Source organism: Rattus norvegicus, chromosome 17, assembly GCF_036323735.1.
Source record: "Rattus norvegicus strain BN/NHsdMcwi chromosome 17, GRCr8, whole genome shotgun sequence".
Lineage (NCBI taxonomy): Eukaryota > Metazoa > Chordata > Mammalia > Rodentia > Muridae > Rattus > Rattus norvegicus.
In genome coordinates, this window is record NC_086035.1 from 60,822,573 (window position 1) to 60,830,526 (window position 7,954).

At 42.1% G+C, this 7,954-nt stretch overlaps 1 pseudogene; it reads right to left on the reverse strand.

The window, feature by feature from the left end:
- Positions 1–5,710: 5,710 nt before the first annotated feature.
- Hspa8-ps22 (heat shock protein family A (Hsp70) member 8, pseudogene 22) lies at positions 5,711–7,747 on the reverse strand (annotated as a pseudogene).
- Positions 7,748–7,954: the final 207 nt, after the last annotated feature.

Below are 7,954 nucleotides of genomic sequence, written 5' to 3' on the forward strand. Positions count from 1 at the left end.
TCAGCCATTCGGCATTCCTCAGCTGTGAATTCTTTGTTTAGCTCTGAACCCCATTTTTTAATAGGGTTATTTGTTTCCCTGCGGTCTAACTTCTTGAGTTCTTTGTATATTTTGGATATAAGGCCTCTATCTGTTGTAGGATTGGTAAAGATCTTTTCCCAATCTGTTGGTTGCCGTTTTGTCCTAACCACCGTGTCCTTTGCCTTACAGAAGCTTTGCAGTTTTATGAGATCCCATTTGTCGATTCTTGATCTTAGAGCATAAGCCATTGGTGTTTTGTTCAGGAAATTTTTTCCAGTGCCCATGTGTTCCAGATGCTTCCCTAGTTTTTCTTCTATTAGTTTGAGTGTGTCTGGTTTGATGTGGAGGTCCTTGATCCACTTGGACTTAAGCTTTGTACAGGGTGATAAGCATGGATCGATCTGCATTCTTCTACATGTTGCCCTCCAGTTGAACCAGCACCATTTGCTGAAAATGCTATCTTTTTTCCATTGGATGGTTTTGGCTCCTTTGTCAAAAATCAAGTGACCATAGGTGTGTGGGTTCATTTCTGGGTCTTCAATTCTATTCCATTGGTCTATCTGTCTGTCTCTGTACCAATACCATGCAGTTTTTATCACTATTGCTCTGTAATACTGCTTGAGTTCAGGGATAGTGATTCCCCCTGAAGTCCTTTTATTGTTGAGGATAGCTTTAGCTATCCTGGGTTTTTTGTTATTCCAGATGAATTTGCAAATTGTTCTGTCTAACTCTTTGAAGAATTGGATTGGTATTTTGATGGGGATTGCATTGAATCTGTAGATTGCTTTTGGTAAAATGGCCATTTTTACTATATTAATCCTGGCAATCCATGAGCATGGGAGATCTTTCCATCTTCTGAGGTCTTCTTCAATTTCTTTCCTCAGTGTCTTGAAGTTCTTATTGTACAGATCTTTTACTTGCTTGGTTAAAGTCACACCGAGGTACTTTATATTATTTGGGTCTATTATGAAGGGTGTCGTTTCCCTAATTTCTTTCTCGGCTTGTTTCTCTTTTGTATAGAGGAAGGCAACTGATTTATTTGAGTTAATTTTATACCCAGCCACTTTGCTGAAGTTGTTTATCAGCTTTAGTAGTTCTCTGGTGGAACTTTTGGGATCACTTAAATATACTATCATGTCATCTGCAAATAGTGATATTTTGACTTCTTCTTTTCCGATCTGTATCCCCTTGATCTCCTTTTGTTGTCTGATTGCTCTGGCTAGAACTTCAAGAACTATATTGAATAAGTTGGGAGAGAGTGGGCAGCCTTGTCTAGTCCCTGATTTTAGTGGGATTGCTTCAAGTTTCTCTCCATTTAGTTTAATGTTAGCAACTGGTTTGCTGTATATGGCTTTTACTATGTCTAGGTATGGGCCTTGAATTCCTATTCTTTCCAGGACTTTTATCATGAAGGGGTGTTGAATTTTGTCAAATGCTTTCTCAGCATCTAATGAAATGATCATGTGGTTTAGTTCTTTCAGTTTGTTTATATGATGGATCACGTTGATGGTTTTCCGTATATTAAACCATCCCTGCATGCCTGGGATGAAGCCTACTTGATCATGGTGGATGATTGTTTTGATGTGCTCTTGAATTCGGTTTGCCAGAATTTTATTGAGTATTTTTGCGTCGATATTCATAAGGGAAATTGGTGTGAAGTTCTCTTTCTTTGTTGTGTCTTTGTGTGGTTTAGGTATAAGAGTAATTGTGGCTTCGTAGAAGGAATTTGGTAGTGCTCCATCTGTTTCAATTTTGTGGAATAGTTTGGATAATATTGGTATGAGGTCTTCTATGAAGGTTTGATAGAATTCTGCACTAAACCGGTCTGGACCTGGGCTCTTTTTGGTTGGGAGACCTTTAATGACTGCTTCTATTTCCTTAGGAGTTATGGGGTTGTTTAACTGGTTTATCTGTTCCTGATTTAACTTCGATACCTGGTATCTGTCTAGAAAATTGTCCATTTCCTGAAGATTTTCAAATTTTGTTGAATATAGGTTTTTATAGTAAGATCTGATGATTTTTTGAATTTCCTCTGAATCTGTAGTTATGTCTCCCTTTTCATTTCTAATTTTGTTAATTTGGACGCACTCTCTGTGTCCTCTCGTTAGTCTGGCTAAGGGTTTATCTATCTTGTTGATTTTCTCAAAGAACCAACTTTTGGTTCTGTTGATTCTTTCTATGGTCCTTTTTGTTTCTACTTGGTTGATTTCCGCTCTGAGTTTGATTATTTCCTGCCTTCTACTCCTCCTGGGTGTATTTGCTTCTTTTTGTTCTAGAGCTTTTAGGTGTGCTGTCAAGCTGCTGACATATGCTCTTTCCTGTTTCTTTCTGCAGGCACTCAGCGCTATGAGTTTTCCTCTTAGCACAGCTTTCATTGTGTCCCATAAGTTTGGGTATGTTGTATCTTCATTTCCATTAAATTCTAAAAAGTTTTTAATTTCTTTCTTTATTTCTTCCTTGACCAGGTTATCATTGAGTAGAGCATTGTTCAATTTCCACGTATATGTGGGCATTCTTCCCTTATTGTTATTGAAGACCAGTTTTAGGCCGTGGTGGTCCGATAGCACGCATGGGATTATCTCTATCTTTCTGTACCTGTTGAGGCCCGTTTTTTGACCAATTATATGGTCAATTTTGGAGAAAGTACCATGAGGAGCTGAGAAGAAGGTATATCCTTTTGCTTTAGAATAGAATGTTCTATAAATATCCGTTAAGTCCATTTGGCTCATGACTTCTCTTAGTCTGTCTACATCACTGTTTAATTTCTGTTTCCATGATCTGTCCATTGATGAGAGTGGGGTGTTGAAGTCTCCCACTATTATTGTGTGAGGTGCAATGTGTGTTTTGAGCTTTAAAAAGGTTTCTTTTACGTATGTAGGTGCCCTTGTATTTGGGGCATAGTTATTTAGGATTGAGAGTTCATCTTGGTGGATTTTTCCTTTGATGAATATGAAGTGTCCTTCCTTATCTTTTTTGATGACTTTTAGTTGGAAATTGATTTTATTTGATATTAGAATGGCTACTCCAGCTTGCTTCTTCTGACCATTTGCTTGGAAAGTTGTTTTCCAGCCTTTCACTCTGAGGTAGTGTCTGTCTTTGTCTCTGAGGTGTGTTTCCTGTAGGCAGCAGAATGCAGGGTCCTCATTGCGTATCCAGTTTGTTAATCTATGTCTTTTTATTGGGGAGTTGAGGCCATTGATATTGAGAGATATTAAGGAATAGTGATTATTGCTTCCCGTTATATTCATATTTGGATGTGAGGTTATGTTTGTGTGCTTTCATTCTCTTTGTTTTGTTGCCAAGACGATTAGTTTCTTGCTTCTTCTAGGGTATAGCTTGCCTCCTTATGTTGGGCTTTACCATTTATTATCCTTTGTAGTGCTGGATTTGTAGAAAGATATTGTGTAAATTTGGTTTTGTCATGGAATATCTTGGTTTCTCCATCAATGTTAATTGAGAGTTTTGCTGGATACAGTAACCTGGGCTGGCATTTGTGTTCTCTTATGGTCTGTATGACATCAGTCCAGGATCTTCTGGCCTTCATAGTTTCTGGCGAGAAGTCTGGTGTGATTCTGATAGGTCTCCCTTTATATGTTACTTGACCTTTTTCCCTTACTGCTTTTAATATTCTTTCTTTATTTTGTGCGTTTGGTGTTTTGACAATTATGTGACGGGAGGTGTTTCTTTTCTGGTCCAATCTATTTGGAGTTCTGTAGGCTTCTTGTATGTCTATGGGTATCTCTTTTTTTAGGTTAGGGAAGTTTTCTTCTATGATTTTTTGAAGATATTTACTGGTCCTTTGAGCTGGGAGTCTTCACTCTCTTCTATACCTATTATCCTTAGGTTTGATCTTCTCATTGAGTCCTGGATTTCCTGTATGTTTTGGACCAGTAGCTTTTTCCGCTTTACATTATCTTTGACAGTTGAGTCAATGATTTCTATGGAATCTTCTGCTCCTGAGATTCTCTCTTCCATCTCCTGAATTCTGTTGGTGAGGCTTGTATCTACAGCTGCTTGTCTCTTCTTTTGGTTTTCTATATCCAGGGTTGTTTCCATGTGTTCTTTCTTGATTGCTTCTATTTCCATTTTTAATTCCTTCAACTGTTTGATTGTGTTTTCCTGGAATTCTTTCAGGGATTTTTGCCATTCCTCTCTGTAGGCTTCTACTTGTTCTCTAAGGGAGTTCCTCATGTCTTTCTTGAAGTCCTCCAGCATCATGATCAAATATGATTTTGAAAATAGATCTTGCTTTTCTGGTGTGTTTGGATATTCCATGTTTGTTTTGATGGGAGAATTGGGCTCCGATGGTGCCATGTAGTCTTGTTTTCTGTTGCTTGGGTTCCTGCGCTTGCCTCTCGCCATCAGATTATCTCTAGTGTTACTTTGTTCTGCTATTTCTGACAGTGGCTAGACTGTCCTATAAGCCTGTGTGACAGGAGTGCTGTAGACCTGTTTTCCTCTCTTTCAGTCAGTTATGGGGACAGAGTGTTCTGCTTTCTGGCGTGTAGTTTTTCCTCTCTACAGGTCTTCAGCTGTTCCTGTGGGCCTGTGTCTTGAGTTCACCAGGCAGCTTTCTTGCAGCAGAAAATTTGGTCTTACCTGTGGTCCCGAGGCTCTGGTTCGCTCGTGGGGTGTTCCCCACGGGCTCTCTGCAGCGGCAGCAACCAGGAAGACCTGTGCCGCCCCTTCCGGGAGCTTCAGTGCACCAGGGTTCCAGATGGTCTTTGGCTTTTTCCTCTGGCGTCCGAGATGTGTGTGCAGGGAGCAGTCACTTCTGGTTTCCCAGGCTTGTCTGCCTCTCTGAAGGTTTAGCTCTCCCTCCCACGGGATTTGGGTGCAGAGAACTGTTTATCCGGTCTGTTTCTTTCAGGTTCCGGCGTTGACTCAGGCACAGGGGTCCTGCCGCTCCTGGGCCCTCCCCCACGGGAGCCCAGAGGCCTTATACAGTTTCCTCTTGGGGCAGGGATGTGGGCGGGGGTGAGCAGAGTTGGTGGTCTCTTCCGCTCTACAGCCTCAGGAGTGCTCACCTGACCAGGCGGTTGGGTCCTTATCAGTGCTTCTTATGGTATCCATGTTTGAAATAAATTCTTGGCTTATCTTCCCTTAGTGCAACATTTTCACAGTTAACATACCTGTGGCATGTGGCAGAACTGCGTTCACCTTTAGGGCTCAATTCGGCCACCATGTATTTTCACTTTTTCTCTTGATAGACATTCAGGTGCTTTTTCACTTTGGCTTTTGGGAATCATGCTGTTTGAACAGGGCGTGCAGCGTCTGAGTGTTTGTGTGCTATTCTTTGGTTTTACCAATTCCTGCTGAATTGGTATAGCCAAGACAAGGCTCGTGAGAAGCTGCCAACTGTCCTCTCCAATAGCTACACCACACAGCATTTCTAATAGCAAGGCACAGTAAGCCAGTGTTCCCAAAATCCACATCCACAATGATTACTTCCTGAGATCAGTTTTCAAGTTTTCCTGATTAAGCTAAAAGCACATAAAATAAGAATTTGAGTAGTCAGAGATTTTCTTTTGAGTTTTGATTGGTTTGTTCTTAATATGCCTCACATATATTTGCAGAACACAACATTGGATTACTTTAGGACATATTCACAATAGCATAGACAATTTGCATTTCCATTGGCTAGTGCTGTTGAACTACATTTCATATAGCTATTAGACATATCTTTTTTTTGGTGCCAATTTAAATAGTTTTATTATTCCATGTTACTTGTTTTGGGTCCCTGTGGAACAATGCTATACCCTCTACTTTGACTTAATCGACCTCTTCAATGGTGTGGCCTGAAGAAGCACCACCAGATGGAGGAGCTCCTCCACCAGGGAAGCCACCAGGCATTCCTCCAGGCATGCCACCAGCACTCTGGTACAGCTTGGTGATGATAGGGTTGCAGACCTTCTCCAGTTCTTTCTGCTGATGCTCAAATTCTTCCTTCTCCGCAGTCTGGTTCTTATCCAGCCAGCTGATGATTTCATTGCACTTGTCAAGAATCTTCTGTTTGTCTTCATCATTGATCTTGCCTTGAAGTTTCTCATCCTCAACAGTTGCTTTCATGTTGAAAGCATAAGACTCCAGCGAGTTCTTAGAGGAAACCTTATCTCTCTGCTTCTCATCCTCAGCTTTGTACTTCTCAGCTTCTTGGACCATGCGCTCAATATCCTCCTTACTCAAGCGGCCCTTGTCATTGGTGATGGTGATCTTGTTCTCCTTTCCTGTGCTCTTATCTACAGCAGAAACATTGAGGATGCCATTGGCATCAGTGTCAAAAGTAACCTCAATCTGAGGAACCCCACGGGGTGCTGGAGGTATGCCTGTGAGCTCAAACTTCCCAAGCAGGTTGTTGTCCTTGGTCATGGCCCTTTTACCTTCATACACCTGGATGAGTACACCTGGCTGGTTGTCAGAGTGGGTGGTGAATGTCTGTGTCTACTTGATGGGAATGGTGGTATTGCACTTGATGAGGACAGTCATGACTCCACCAGCAGTTTCATTCCCAAGGGAAAGAGGAGTGACATCCAAGAGCAACAAATCCTGAACATTCTCAGATTTGTCTCCAGATAGAATGGCTGCCTGGACAGCTGCACCATAGGCAACAGCTTCATCGGGGTTAATGCTCTTATTCAGCTCTTTTCCATTGAAGAAGTCTTGCAGAAGTTTCTGGATCTTGGGGATTCTGGTAGAACCACCCACCAGGACAATATCATGGATCTGTGACTTGTCTAGTTTGGCATCTCGAAGGGCCTTCTCTACAGGGTCCAGTGTGCCATGGAACAGGTCAGCATTCAACTCCTCAAATCGAGCACGGGTAATGGAGGTGTAGAAGTCAATTCCCTCATAGAGAGAATCAATCTCAATACTGGCCTGGGTGCTGGAGGAGAAGGTGTGCTTGGCCCGCTCACAGGCAGTGCGGAGACGCCTGACAGCTCTCTTATTCTCACTGATGTCCTTCTTGTGCTTTCGCTTAAACTCAGCAGTGAAATGGTTGACCATTCGGTTGTCAAAGTCTTCTCCACCCAAGTGGGTGTCTCCAGCTGTTGATTTGACTTCAAAAATTCCATCCTCGATAGTGAGGATTGACACATCAAAAGTGCCACCTCCCAAGTCAAAAATGAGCACATTCCTTTCAGCCCCGACCTTCTTATCTAAGCCATAGGCAATAGCAGCAGCAGTTGGCTCATTGATAATTCGAAGTACGTTGAGGCCAGCAATAGTTCCAGCATCTTTTGTTGCCTGTCGCTGAGAGTCATTGAAGTAAGCTGGCACAGTGACCACAGTATTGGTAACAGTCTTTCCAAGGTAAGCTTCTGCAATTTCCTTCATTTTTGTTAGAACCATTGAAGACACTTCCTCAGGATAGAAACTTTTTGTCTCCCCTTTGTATTCGACTTGGACCTTGGGCCTACCTGCATCGTTCACCACCATGAAGGGCCAGTGCTTCATGTCAGATTGAATAACAGCATCATCGAACCTACGTCCGATGAGACGTTTGGCATCAAAAACTATGTTGGTGGGGTTCATTGCAACCTGATTCTTGGCCGCATCCCCAATTAATTGTTCTGTGTCAGTGAAAGCAACAGCTCGGCATGGTGCGGTTACCCTGGTCATTGGCAATTATTTCCACCTTTCCATGCTGGAAGACACCCACACAAGAGTAGGTGGTGCCAAGATCAATGCCAACTGCAGGCCCCTTAGACATGGTTGCTTGCGTGTAGGCCCAGCTGTGCTGATGATGAGACCACACAGAGACCCCCGAGAGCTGGCTCCGCGTTCAATGAGCTATTAGACATATCTTAAGAGGGAAATGAACCTGTTCTTTTGGCATTTTCTAAACTGGGGTGTTGAATTTCTGTTCTTCTTCAGTTATAGGAATTCCAAGTCTATTTTAGATACAAATTTCTCATGAGGTATAAATGATTTT